Source organism: Tribolium castaneum, chromosome 2, assembly GCF_031307605.1.
Source record: "Tribolium castaneum strain GA2 chromosome 2, icTriCast1.1, whole genome shotgun sequence".
In the NCBI taxonomy this organism is placed as follows: Eukaryota; Metazoa; Arthropoda; class Insecta; order Coleoptera; family Tenebrionidae; genus Tribolium; species Tribolium castaneum.
Genome location: NC_087395.1, coordinates 24,090,829 through 24,106,809, shown reverse-complemented (window position 1 = coordinate 24,106,809; position 15,981 = coordinate 24,090,829).

Genomic DNA, 15,981 nt, shown 5'->3' with positions numbered 1-15,981 from the left:
TGGGAAGTGACCCAAATGGCGCTGCATCATGAGTCAACGGAAAAGCCCCCGATTATCGATGCACATTCGAGAGCACGGCCATGGGAACGTCGTCGAAAAAATAAAAACGGTAGAATTTTAATAATTCCGTGTTATTAGGGAGGAAAATTGCACGATTTTACAGTCGCAAATGACCCTCGCATACTCGTTCAGGTCGTGGCAGGTCATACACGATGATTTACGTCCTAGAAAGATTATTCGCAATAATCTCCACTAGGTGAACTTGGATCTATGACTGATTTGCGTTGTGTAACTCTTCTAATTGATCCGAGTCCCGAATCAGAAATAATTGTGACGCAAGCAGGATTCTGATGCTGACTCAGGTTATTATTAGGTCACCAGTACCTGCCCGCAAAAATCCAACGTCACGGTGCTGACCAAAGCCATGGGAATTTTGAAATTTTCTGGAGCACCTGAATTGGTGTAAATCGCGCAATTACAACGTGTAAACTTGTTTGGTCAAAATCGTGTTTCGAGGTTTACTTTTATTGTTAATTCCTAGACGATGATAATGATTATATCACGTATAAGCGAAAAAAAGGAAGAAAACTCATCATCGCGGCCGCGGCCTTCGCTAGTAAAAAATGATTTCGTCAATTTCTATTTATATCCCATTATGGCATTATTTTCGTTTCTTCGTAATTGAAAAATGTATACATGGAGCCATCAAGCTATCAGAAGGTTCCAGCAAAATCCAACAATAAATTCATAAACAAGCATCAGCATTCCGACCGCAGCATCCTATAATTTCAGATAGATTATTCATAATTGTGGATAGTAATTAGCGAAGCGTGGCGTAATTCCTAAACTATTCACCAGGAGATGGCCAGGAGGTCGTATCAAGTGCGCGTCCCGAAAGAAATAAATCACCAGGGCACATGTCGCCTGACCTCGAATGAACCCTGGAAAATGCGGGAAAAACGGGAAAATGGGACCGATACGCCTAATTAAACATTCAACGTTTAAGCCCGAAACTGCAATATCTGAAATTTACTATTCAGAGTTTATTACTTATTCAAATAAAACAGGCCGGGGGCGAATTTGTAAATATTTAGACGGCAGGGTTGCAAATTGGGAAGAGGGGCCATCGAAATTGAATTACGATAATGGCAAATCACGATGACTAAGATTCCGAATTTTACGGAGGGCAACGGTCAATGTCAGACGTAAACTTCCCCGTAATTAAAAACTTTGAGTCTGGAAACTTGGGAAAAATGGAGCACCTCGTAATCATTTTTCTCGGTAACAGGAGTTCCTTCAGGCGAGGAACTAAATAAAATACAAGGTGATGGTCCGGTATGAATCACTGTTTTGTTTTGTTGGTCGAAACTACCGTAATTAATTCTGAAAAGCTGCACATTAATTAAAATAGAATAGATTACCAACCTGTCAATAAAATTACGATACGAGCGCTTGTTTTCAAAATATATTGTCAGAGGTGGAAAATTATTCATCGGATTATACATATTTTTCTATCACACATAATTAAATTCGGCTGTGATGAGTTTATTTTAAAATAAAATTAAGTTCGCCGGTTTATTTATAGAATCAATAGGATTCACAATTTTTGGTAAATTAATTGTTTTGGCGTAAAATTCCACATTCAGTGATTGCATTTATGTTGGCACTTTAAACGTTGTTTTTGTTTTAGCTTAAATTCCCGAATAATTCCAAAAAATGGAAGAATTTTGCTTAATTTTTTGAAATTGCTTCAGGCTAGGAAATAAATTATTGTGATTGCAAAAAGCAAGGTAATAATAATTATTAGTCATCGTTTCGGCTAGTCTTATCGCACAACTAGCTAAAACTAGAAACTGTTCTAAAAATTTGAAACCATCCAGATTGTTGTACAAATAAGATATTTTGCGGCTGGCTTATTTGGTAAACAATTGTAATTAGGAAGCGGTTTTTATTGTGCACGCGATGAGATAATGGAGAGTATATTTCAATTCGGATCTTCGGTGTCATAAATTGTGCACAACAATACATGCAAAACTTGAAAATTTATGCAAATTGCTGAACAAATCATCTAATTAATATCGTAATAGTGGTCTCGGTCATTGAAGTTGCGTAATAAGAGTTTCAGTTGCACTTGAGGTAATTGAATTAATTTCGTGAATTAGTTTCCGTTAATTATCCTGTCATTTCGTAGCAGGATTTTAATGAATTCTGAAACAGTTTTCCCGTGTAATTGAAAGATTGACAGGGTTTATAAATGTAGCCGTCAGTGAAACACATTTTAGTAGTACATATCGCGTCAATTACGAAACGTTACGAGCGCTCGTAAATCAATAACAATGCAAAAATAAATTTGTCATCGAGACCAATCAATTCCTCCCCGCGAATTTCTTCCCAGAAAGACGATGACAAAGCTTTCGCTAGGGATTTTCAACATCCCCTCAATCACGATAAGAGGCTCAATTCAACGCACGCCCTCAAACACTCTTAAGAATTCAATCAAACACCATCTCTGTTTAATTAACTCTTCGGTTTTAGTATTGCAAAAATGCGTCCAATTATCTGATGAACGCACCATTGAACTTAACACTCAAAACGATCGGAATTTCTAATAAAGAAATCGTGCAATTACACTAGCTTTTGCCACTCGAAATCTTCTCTTAATTAATTCACCGGCCTTGGAGGCGATGCTATTCTTATTAAATTTTATGTAACGTAAACTTGATTCGGATTTTAACGATTTCCGTTCGCGAGCAACTTCGATTTCCTTCGGATAACGCGAATCGGGACAAAAAACTGGCTAATTAAAAACGAAATTTTCGGTAATTGATCGGAAATCGTAAACATTGGACCAGGGAATTCGGCGCGGGAGGAGGGAGCCGGATCAAAACACAAGAAACAAATTTTAATCATAAATCTGAATCATTAGCTTTATCGCTCTACCGAGAAAAATTTATTTTTGAAAAACACTGCGACTTGGCTGCTGGCCTTGATTAGTATTGATAAAGAAGAAATTAACATCGAAACAAACACCACAAATTATAAAACAATAATAAAATATTTCATTATTGTTTCCAAATCGCTGTCCCGGGGTTTTACAGCCTTGATTAAATTAATATGGACGTACAAAATTCAAGGAAAACTTTAGGTAAAATGACGATTCCGTCCAACTTGACATATTGTAATTTATATTGTCATACAATTGTGGCTATTATTCCAAGGAAATCTCTCGGTAAAACGCCGAAATTCCATTTGGGCTTGCCATAAATCGTATCAAAGACAAAGTAAATACAGAGAAGACAAGTGCAAATGGATTTCGGCTCGTCTATTGCTCTATTCCTTTAGGAATAGTCTCAAAGACATCACCATCAACAAGGCGTCCTATCTCCCATCCCCAATCTCAAAACTAAATTATCCAACGTTTCCGTACACTTAAAACCTACCCTCGCAAGTCATCTCCCGCGAGTAAATTATTCAACAACGGTATCAATAAATGAAAACGGTCTTCCGGAACTTTTAAAACAAACCAAACACCAGAATTGCATCTAATTGTCGATGTGGAGAAGCTGTAAACTCCTACACTTTCGCATAAATTTGCCTAAGATCAAAAGAAACCAAACAACGGTGTTTTACCGCCGATTTTCTCACGTTCGTCAATTTTTTTTGTTTAACTGTTAAGCTTTTATCATTAAAGAGGTGTTGTGCTGGTTTCGCACACACAAAGCGTAAACTGGACGATCGGCGGCCGACCTGTAACCTCCGATCACGATAAACCCAACTTTTAACCTTTCCAAATTCATATTTACGGTCGTAAGATAAACTTCATTCAGGCTAGAAGCGATTGTGATCGCTAACAATACGAGGAATTTTAACGCGGAGAGATACAACGGTCAAGCGAAATTTTATGCGATTATTACGAAGCTAATGAAGCGATTAATGGTACGAAAAAATCCGTTGTGGAACGAGTCGAGCCGCTACTGTTCTCTACGCACAACCTAATTTACTTATTAACGCAAATTCCACGAGGTATGAATGGACTTGACCCAGATATGGCCCAACTTTACCAAATGGGACCTTTTCACACACGCAAGCCGCCTCAAAACAGAGATTTTGTGAATCTTTGATGCTGCATTATCGTCGTTGTCTCAAACATTTTTTACCAAAATTAAATAATAATAATATTAATAATAATAATAATAGTAATAAAAGTAATAATAATAATAATACCTTTAATAATATATTTTTTTCTAAATCAAAGCTTAGTTTTTCTAAGCAAAAATGAAGCTTATTTTGTGTTATATGAGCGTTTTCTCAAAGTTTTCAGTAATTTGTTTCAGCTGAGCGGTCTGGCATAATTAAAAAAATATATAATTATTAAGTTATCAAATTGTTTTCAGGATCCTGAAAAGTCCTAAGATACTGAAAATACTTTCAGGACAATGGAATTCGAGTTTTCTATTCTCATCAAAAATCCCGTCTCAAAAAAGGTTGAATTAAACAATGCCTAATTTCTGCCAAATAATTTTAAAAATTCCTTAAATTGCAAAAATGAGTTACAATTTATGTAAACTTATTAAATTAAGAAAGAACTCAAAACCCCTGATTTTAGGCAAAGTAAAGTCTAATCTTTCAAAAAAGTAAATTCAAAAAGTTGAGACCGATTGTGCCCCTGGGGCCGTTGTGCCAATTTTGCGGTGTATTTTTAGTAGAATTGAGTCTCCCCAAAGTGGTGCAATTTAGAAATTTCGCCGAATAATTTGGTCTCCGCGGAATAACCCGCCGATTAAGTCTTTCTCCGTACTTCAATTACTGGCGAAACCCCATTTCGGCCATAATCGTCCTTTGACTGTGTAATTTAAGTGTTTTGTACTTTTTTTCGGTTCGAGTCGGCACATGTGAGATTTGTTAACATGATTGACATGCACTTCTCCGAAACGGGGACAATTAAGATGCACATGTTAGTCGGGAGAGGGTGCGCATTTCCGGCTGATATTTCGAGAGAGGAAAGGTCAAGCGTGACCCGAGACCACCGGCGAAATTCTTGCTGAAAACATGAATAAATCTCGCATTTTGTTGTGTTAGAACTGTACTAAGATTTTCATCCTCTTAGAGTCGAGGATTTATTATCGGCTTGTAGTACACATTAGAATATTAATGTTTTCTTTCGCTAGTGAAAGAGGGATTATAAATAACAAGTGATGGCACTAAAGCGTGTATTAAGAAAGACATATTTGCTTTGAGCGGCCGGATATATCGATGATTTTTCTTAACCACCCTCTGAAAGGCGAGTCGTAAACAGTGGCCGGATATGATGAAAAGTCTCGGATTTCATAGCCGGACAATTTATGCTTCGAGGGTGTTTTCAGCCACACAGGACGTTAACAACCTTTTAACTTATGGAAAACGAGGGACAATTATTTCGAGCAATTGTCTTAATTAAGCATCAAATGCCGAGTCAATTAAGACGGGCAAAGTGTGAAATTATGAAAGGAACGAGACGTGCGAATTATTCTCTCGGGGATTTTTTAATGAGATTTTTAGTCGCGCCGACAAAGACTCAACTCACAAGGTGCATGTGAATCAGGATTAACACTGATTTGATCTGAATTTATAACGTAATACTAATAAATACGACGATAAACAAAAACAATATCTTATGGGACTAGTAGGGAAATTTATTAATAACTTCCAAACGGGGACGGAGCGCTTTAATGAATGTATTTTACGACACGGCTGTAAAATCATATATTAAATTACTTAAATTAGCCACAAGTTTCTGATTTAAAGTATCATAAAATAATATACTATTTATTATAGTTACGTACAGCTTATTCAAATAAGGATTTTCTTCTCTGTCATTGTTATGATGATGGTGGCAACATTCCACACTTTAGACGGGTGAGGAAAACCGTAAAGTGTCCCGTTGATGGAAATTTACGATAATTACTCACTTAATTGACGAAAAGCTTTATTTCGACACCTGCCTGTTAAAAAAATTTGAATATTTGACAAATTGAGACGAGACACTGTGCAGTTATCATGTTGGGGTTTTTATTGTTTTGTTAAATTAATACGACGACACTCGGACAGCGGGTCAGGGGTCATAGGTGGAGAAGGGATCGCCGAATCTGAGAATGGTTACAGGTCACGGCTTGACCAACAATTTCTCACTCAGTGCCAAAAATCTATTGTCTCCTCTGATCAAGGAAGTCCCAACAGAACAGGTTCTCTGTTGGCTGAAATTCAACCGAAAACTGAAAAAAATCACTTGAATTTTGATATTCTCTTTCAAACTTGTAGTTTTTTTTTATCTTTTTACGAAAAATGGGGCAAATGAATTATGGGAGTAGGTATTTTTTAAGCAAAGTCACAGGACCTTATTATCTCACTGTCTTTTTTTTTTAAGATTTTAAGTATTCTTGTGTCAGGACCATATTTACATATCTTTTAAAATCGCGCTGTAACAGGTGGAATATTACCTAATTATAAAAATTTGTTATCTGACCAATTTAAAATTTTGGTGCTTCGAGTAGTAATAGTTGGGCCAGCTTACAAAAAATTGGCAATAATTTGCGATAAATGATGGTAGTGTTCTGAGAAATCTCGTCTCATCACTTCTTTCATGTATTTAATTACAAATTTTGTCGTAAACAAATAAATTTGTTGCCGACGCGGGTATTTTGTGATCTTGATTGGAAGCCACCCAGTGACGTATCGGAATCGGGCAAAGCTCCGGAAGCTTTGGAGGAATTGGGGTCCTGCGCTCCGGCGGTGCATCGGTCAGGCGCCGCGTCCTGCCCCTGACCTCTCGACCTGACGGTCACGATGCTAACGACCTCATCTGTTGCATATGCACACTTGCAAAACCAATTTGTCCCGTCTTCCGGCTGACTATTGCTACCATCTAAGGACAACTGGGTTACAACTAAGTACCTCCCATATTTCCAATATCTAGTTAAGTAACATTATAATACCTCTCCAAGTCACGGCGCGACCATTTTTACTTCTTCGCGTCTTCTTATCCTTAAAAGCAAATATATAAGTAAAACGGTATCGAGTCCAAAGATAAAAACCTCATTTGCATCATCGGCGATATGCAGGAAGTGCGACATTCGCGAAAAATGTCGTTGATCTCGGCCGAGAGGGGATTTTTTTCTCGGATTTTCGAACTGTTTGTGTCAAAAGTGAACCGTTGGACGGAGCTTCCCGGCAGTATATCGTGATTAGCGCCGTGTTGTATCATGTCCGGCTGTTGTAAAAATCTAAGACAAGCTGGCTTTTGCTTTAAGGGAATACGTGGAAGAACTGCAAAGTAGGAAACGAGAAATGTTCTCTTTATACTTGGACTCGGGGAAAAACATTTCAATCCTTCCAAGACTCTAATTTATTCCCCTTGAAGCAATTAAGGAGAAACACATTGATAAATCGCGAAAATTGCTCATTTCCCAAACAGTCACTCGCCAAGACCGTTAAACTTTGAGCTGCAAATATGGACTGCTGTTTATTTAACATTTTATTGACGACATTTCCAGGATACATTCGCAAACACCACAATCGAGGTTTATTTCAATTTTGTGTAAACTCTTGCCGATTTTCGGCCGCAAGTGAAGCCCAGTCTCATCTTTTATTACTGTGAGAACTACAATGGTCTCAATTATAACTCGCTTGCAACAATCTCATTGTTCCCATTACTCATTTTCCAAATTTTGCTTCTGGTTACATTATAAAATCAGAAATACAGTTACGGTGAACCATAAAACCAGAAGAAAGTTTTATTTGTTTTAATTATATTTAAGGCATCTTAATTATGCAAAATAGATAAACAAAAGCAATAAAATTGGTTTTAACGTAAAAGGTTAGCGGACCACCAGGAATGCTTAATCCACTTTTAAGAGTGCAGTGTGTTTCAATATTATTTTACATAAAATTTTAAAAAAATAATGAAGCTGTCATCATGCAAATTAGATAAGCTTCTTCCTCATTCTGGCTAGTAATTAAAAGAATTAACGCTTTTATTGGATTAAAATAATTGTAATTGTAAATGGAAATATCAGATACATCACCATAAATTTGAATTGAATTTTTCTCCTGAAAAGCGATTTATTAAATGATTGATTCGCCGATTAGCATACAATAAAAAGTGTTTGTTTGATTGTTTATTTACAAATTCAACGCTAATGAAACATTACGAAGTGTTATGGAAGTCGGTTTCGAGCCATATAAATCGTAAAAAACGTTATAAATAGAGATAGTTATCATTTGAACGTGCACGAGATGGGAATTTTCAAAGTTGCTCCGAAGTAATTTTCCATGTTAATGTTAGATTACCAGGATGGAAGGCAACGACATGACAAGTATTATTTTATTGCGCAAATTTATTGCTTTTCTTCATCTCGACATAATTAAGGAATTCCGAAGAAAATCGTCGAAATTGCACAACTACTGTAAAAAAATATTTCATTCGGCGCTTTTAATGGCCGATAAAGCCGTCTCGCAAATCAATCGTGTTAAGCCGCGATGGATTAATGACAGTAAATTAAATAATTAATCGGCAGCGGATCTCTTCGACAGCCGTTATACGAGCGAATAATTGCTTAATTTTCTTCCAACAAACGAAATTGATTTTTTTCGCTCTGGTATGTCAGGTGACATCATTAAATCGGGCCACCGAAATAACCAGTCATCAACTTTCTTTGCTCGTTCGCATGGAAGACAATTACACGAGGATGACCTTGCACTTGGAGGTTTTACACCGGTGGAGGAGTTGACGTCAAAGCGGACGCTATTTGGGACACTTTTTACGTTTTCTAGCCCAAAGAAGTCTTGCGATATTCATTATTCATTGAGCGGTTTTGGATTTATTTTAAATTTTGTGCATCCGATTTTCGGAGATGCTGATGCGCCGGCCCAGAGATGAATTATTCATACAGCGAGGGCTTTATATTCCAATTTGGTTTTTTTAATCGCTTCTTCTCCATTTTTTCAAACCCCTATTTGTTAGACCGATCGAAATCTTTATTTATTGGGCTTAGAACTGGACGAAGAATTTGGACATCGGTAAAGAAAATTTGCTATAATTGGCACTTGCCAATTAGTGGCCGGAGAATTTGACAAATGCCCAGAGTGTCTGGATGTCATTCCCATCGAGAGCGATGCCAGAACAGTTACAAAGATCTTCATTGATCTTTCAGCTGCAACTTTGTTCATCCGTCGTTAATGAAGCATCGGCTAATGAGTTGACGTTTAAAAATTTCCTCGAGTGTGGGAAAGCTCGTCGGCTGAAGAAAAACCGTGCTGTGTGTGAGTTGCAGTTGATAAAAAATCGACGAGGACCAGCTGGAACAGAAGGCACACACACAGTAGAAAGAACATTCCTCCGACGTTTGTCAGAGAGGATACCAGCCGTCGAAAGCTGGTTTCACATTTTTTGCGTGAAGAACCGACTAAAACAAAGCTCCACCGGCCTTGGGAATTCTTTATTTGTTCCATGAAGATCCAGGATGAATCATTTCTTTTGTCGACCGATTTGTGACATTTCCAGCGACCTTTGCGTCCCTCGAGGGTCCTGCTTTCGACACGCATGTGTACGCTGCAATTAGGCGCAATAAAAATAAATTTGCCTGGAAAAAAGTGAGGCCCACGTATGGAAGGTTCGATTATCGAAGAACGTGCAACGCGATCTAAATTACTCGACGTCGAATATAATGGCCAATCCGCCTGGACAGTGATGGATGTTGGAATGACTGTCATGGATAATTCGGCTTTTGGACACTGACAATTTGCGTGATTTATGCATGGACCCAACACGACCTTATCAAACCTTTTACTTAATTCAGACTATGGGAATTCTTCGCTTCTAACGTCACCCATCGCGAAAATTGTGTCACTCTTCACAGAATCTCCGCAGGATGCGCTTTCAAGGATAATCTTAATGAATCGACAGTTTTAGTGGTCATAATTATAATTATATTTCTTCAATTAGCCAACAATGGAATAAGCTCAAACTGATCGAAACGTGGAAATCAAACAATACGTTTTTATCCTATTTTTCAGCTTTGTCTGAAACTGACAGATTTTGGAATCATAAGTTCACACAGAACTGTAGTTATTACGTTTGAGTTGTTATTATTTTGTTACAATTTTGTTGGCGTAAAAAGAGCGGTAGTTTTCGGGGGGTTATTGCCGGATCGCCTCTTTGGCAGTGGTGTAGCAGCGTGTTAAGTTATCTAAGTCGTCCCTGGGTGCTTAGCGCAAATATCGTGTGGTAATTGTGCAAAATGGTAAGGAATGTTCAGGTGGAAATTAAGCGGTGAGACCAACGACCGGAGTTTATGAACTCGGAGCGCTTTGTTATTACAGAAACAATTACACACGAACAAGACCTAATGAGCATATTTTCTGCGTACAACAATTTCTTCTTCCTGTCTCCACGGCCGAACAAATCCTACGGAACTTGCGTTGCTTGCGACTTTTGAAAAGCTTTAGCTCGCGTGTGCGTTTATTTCCATATCCATAGACACCGAAAGGATGTCTACCTAATAAAACCCTTCCTACCAACTCACGGCGACCGTAAACCAAACGATGGCACATCGATAAAAAGCCCCTTGTGTGTGTGTATGTGTCGAAAAGTTGTCCGGAGCTCGAGAGTGCAGCTCCTGCTGCGTTACACGCGGAGTTACAGTTCGCAGCAGAATTATGGGGTTGCATACGGCCGCCCTCTATCCTTGACCTCGCCAACTTGTTCTTGTCGACTACCCGGTGAGAGACCGGGCATGGCACAGGCCCGAATTACTTATTAATAAGATGCCTCTACTCTCATACATCGTGTGCGAGGATTTTTTAACTTTTATTGCTCGTTAGGGCATTCTTCCTATGTCTGCAAAAACCGAAATGCGGACCGAATCGCGACGGGGAGGTCGGACATGGCAACTCCCCACATCGGTTTCGGGTTGATATTTTTTAATTAAGTTGCTTTCAAGACACAATGGACAGACGAAGATGGCCGACTTCACTCCAACATTTCCACCAGGGCCGGACTCGCGCAAATCAACCAGATATCACACAAACGACAGTTAAAACATTTCTCTTTACTGATTTTATCAATGAAGAGTTTATATCCAGTGTGGTATTTGGTACAACAAACACATATTCCGAAAGGAAGCAAAAAAAAATACAAGGTGTCAATTGAAATAGATTTTATTAACTCCCTTAGGACTACTATACCTATAAGGTTGTAATACTTTTCTATGAAGAAAAAAAATAGCCAAAAAAGTTCTACAAGGAAGATATTGTGAAGGCAAAAGCGGTTTAAAATTTTTCAAACTTTGTCACATGCACTTTTGCAAACTCAGTTTGAGAGTCCGCCTCTGCTCCGTCTCACGTACTTTTAAAAAAAGAGAGGGAATTTTTGATACTTTATTTATTGGCGTGCCGATTCTGCGCTGAAATAAAAAGACGATGATGAATGCGTGATGTACCACCTAGAGTTAAGCTTTCAAAATTAGTACGCTGGTACTTAATGTCTACATTGTCGGCATTCAATTATCTCCTCGAAAGCTCGTCGTGTCTTCTTTTGCTTCATTTTTCGTTTTCTTTTCGTTGCAATGTAGGTAAACTAGACAATTCCAACAATAATAAACCTACATAAAATTAGTTGTTAATGTAACGTCAGGTCGACGATTCAAGTTATGAGTAATTGCGATAATTTTTATTTAATTTCAAGTACCTAGAAGTATAAAATTACACAAGTGATAAGATCTGGTAATTACGACTTAACGTCCACTTAAATCTTTCATACGTTTTTTGCAAAAATGTCAAAATTATTACGATATTAAATGGGACCTTGATATTTCCCGTTAGAAAAAGGATCAATAAATTTGGGGGAACAATTTGTGGTAATTCCGCGGAATAGATGTCGCACACGCTTCATGTTATCATTATCAGCGTACAAATTGATCGTATATGGCAAGTTTGTAATGAAATTCAATTAGCGGTTAATTAGATGAAATAATCTCGGAATAATGATGTTATTCTCTAATAACGTCATTAATACGGTTCATGCTAGACATCCAGTCTCAAAAGAACTAGATCGCTTCTTTTATTATAGGCGGTGTTTTCAATCGAATTGATGCGGAAATAAATTGGCCCACAATCGTCAGTTTTGTCCTACCGACTGCGCCAGGTCTTTTTTCTAAAATTGAGGAAAGTTGCAATTGCAGCCTTGAATATGTGTGGGAAGCAAAACAATTTCGCTGCTGCCATAACTCTTGGTCGATGTTATCAGTGTTTTCTTTGCATAAATCATCTTCGAGCTGTTATCAGTTGGGCCAACCTCCCGCTATCACCGCTTTGCTAATTAAAATCGTCGTCTATTCATTTAGTTAAACACTCGAAGAGAGATTCGCATTGCGCTGTGTTTCTCTTGGACGGTACCTCCAGTAGTCAATTAGTTCTTTTGGTTCGTTTTGTGTCGCCGTTGATGACTACAATTCTGCAAATTGCCGGTCGCAGGGATAATAATAATAATGTTTGGAATTTTGTTTTGGTCGGGTGTCAGTCACGTCGTCTTAGATTCCTGCGGTTCGATCATCTTGTGGTAATAACCCTGCGACCGTATGACACAAGTCCGAGATGTCCTTGTGGCAAGGACGGAGGATGGCACCCAATTAGCGGCCGGCCACCATCCCCACGTGGTACATACACACATGCACACGCATCCATAAACGGCCTTGACCTCGGCGACGGCCTTCTCGGATCATCCCAAAACGAAAGAGAAATGTGCGCGGATCGGCGGCACCAACGGTAATTGGCAAAGCTGTTTCGCGTTCTAATTAAATCCCGGTAACATCTCGTCGTGCGTACTCTGTTTCGTAGATAAAATTCGCATAAGTCGGCGTTTGTCGATGAGGCACATACACGCCAATCGAAGAAAACCACCATTCGAAAGGTGCAAGCGGGCATCGGGCGCCACGAGATCGCATTAAACTGACCATCACGTTTATTAATGTTTAGTTAATGGCCTGCATAATAAGCACGCATATAATTCTTTATGCATGCGAGGCGATATTAATTTCGGCTCGGGTTCGAACGGAAAAAAGACGACTTTTACCAAAGGCTACAGCTCTCAAACGCATCTTCTACTGGTTTGCTCGACACGGAGATGGATTTTATCTCAAAGTGGACGCTATTTGTCTTCCTTAAGCTTATCCATAAAATCATAACCGAGCATCATTACGAAGATACATCTTCTAAAACGCACTGCATTCTCAGGACCCACATATTCGCTCGATCTATAGAATCCATCTATAATTTGACTTTTTATTTCGATTTAAAAATTTCATTTCGATCCAAGTATTTGCCCTTTTTCGAGCCTCTAGTGCAAAAACGTCATCTGGTCCGATTTTTTAAAAATTTGATTCTTTCGATTTTTTCTAAATTTTGGTCGATTTTCAATATACCATTAAGTTCCATGAATAGTTTTACGAAAAATTAACAGAATTTTTTTTTACTATACGCATCTTTTCCAACTGTGTTTGCATAGGTAGGGGAGACTAGGGAAAAAAGTAACAATTTGCCAATTTATGTCAATCTCTTTATTTTATTCATTAATTAAATTAACTTAAGTAATAACAATAACTCATTATTTGTCTTTCTCGTGAACGAAATTAGAATCTAAAGTACAATACGGATTTACAGAAACTTTAAGTTAAATCGAGCATTAATTTTTACAACTGTCCTTGTCCCTAGGGTTAGTTGTAACATGATCTCGGGATATACAAAATTACAAAACAAAAGTCAAGTAAGAACAAATTCCTGTTGTTTTTTTAAATTTTATTTTAATATTAAATAAAAAATTAAATCAACATAACAAATACATAAAAGTGCATTCTAACAAATTAACAGAATATTCAAACTGAGAGAGAGTTTTGGCAAGCATAAGTATTAGTTTCATTGTTAGTGCAAGTCTGACCATAGCCACTTTTCTAGTGTTTCTATTTCCTCTATTCTTGTTCTATTTCTAATTTCACATTTACGTGTCTATTTGTTGTTTTTTGTGTACATTCGCAATTTTTCGAAGGGTTAGTGAAGTATCCTGTGCTTTGAATAAATTAAAATTGAAGTTAAGAACTATAACTACAACTCAAGTCAGTTGTAAAAATCTACAGAAATACGGTCCACATAAAATCTAATCTACAAGGAAAAATCTATCGGACTCAAATGAGGTGATAAACGGGTAGAAAACGTGACGTGCATAGTTGTACATGTGAAATAGATTATAAATTATCGTGGCTGTTACGTGCGTCCCTCGTTACTTTTGTCCCTAGACTCCCCTATCCAAGTCAGAAACCAATGCAGTTGGCTATTCTCAAAACCTTAATAATTTTTCACTCATCTTCAAAAGTTAAAAAAATTCAGTTTTACCGAAACTGGGATTCAGCAAGCTTTCTTGCCTTTTTCTGGTTTTTGTTACTAAACGAAAGTCTTGAGTTCTGTTAAGCACGTTTTTAGGGGGGGGGAAGTCAGTTTTTTCGATGTATTATTTTTGAAAAGGTCAAAACAGACAAGAGATGTAGTGTAATCGTTCTGCGTAAGTCGAGTCTCGATCAGATAGGCTTGGGCCCGCGTTTCGTTGAAATTGGCTCTGCAAAAGGCATCAAGTTTCACACCTTCTTCGCCATATCTGGTCCGGGAGAGCGGCGTCCGGTGCTCCCGGCAGTTTCCTCGTTACGAATCCGGCTCTCTCGTCGAAGAAGTACCGTACAAGCAATCCGAGGTGTTTGACCCACGAAATTCTCACAATTATCTCATTCTTTGGATGATACTCTCTCGGTATTCCTTGGCCAAAAGCGCGCTCTTCCGGTCGCTCTTCATCGTTGCGTTTTTGATCTAGCAATAACACACAAAATGTCAACGCACTCCACCAATGCATTCCCCGAATTTGCGCTCGTCTTCATTTTACGGCTTCTCTCGGAAAATAATTAAAACGAATAATTGGCCATTCGGCGAAAAGTGGTCTAGAAAATCATTTGGACGTCGAAAAAGCAAGTGGCGGAGCGAACCACTCCCCCAATGCGGACTTACACAAATTCACACTTTTGAAATGAGTAATCGTCGAGAGATTTCAACGGCCGGCCGGCTAGTAGCCGCGAGGAAACAATGAAGTAGGTGTGTATGTGCATATGCATAAAGCTTTGATTTTTGTCGTTTTTCTGCCTCCGGTTGTTCGTCTCTGCGAACAATAGAGCAGTCGGTAGTTCAAGGTCCGGCCGTTTTAACCCAACCAAACGCAAAATTTCGCACAAAAGAACGCTTACATAAGCCGCCTTATTTATAAGCATGATTTCGCCAAACTCAATCGGGGAAAAGTAAATGACCTTGAGTGTCAAGGACGCAATTAAGATGATTTGTGGCAGCGAAGATTTAAGCCATTAAAAATAAGTCAAGTGTTTTTTTCGGCATAACTAACAGAACGCGAACGGTAAGGAAATATCTCGCAGATGTAAAAGTGACGAAAAAACGGGCCCGTTACCAACATTTTGCACCTGATGGTATTTTTCGGACCCGATTTACGGAAGCTCGAAATGTTTTAATTTTATCAGATGATTATAAATTTGAAAATTTTTGGTAGCCGCTGCTATTTGCCTGATTTAAAGGACAATTAAGCGATGTGGACCCAACGGTTTTCTTATTAATTACTCGGGCTTAATGCTTTGATGGTTATATCGTGATGGGTCGAATTCTGAAGATGTTTCAAATAAATTATTACCTGTTTGCAAGATGCGGCCTTCGAAGGAATCATTTTTTGAAAAGTTGTGTGTCAAGGTAGAGCAGGTTTCGTTTTAATTCGAGAATTACACGTTCGATAAAAAATTTTCTATTGAATTAACATAATTGAAATTGGTTTTTATAAACAGATTAAGTCATAATGTTATTGAGGATTTAAATTACGATTCTCGGTAATGCGAAGGAATCTTAGCTTGTTCA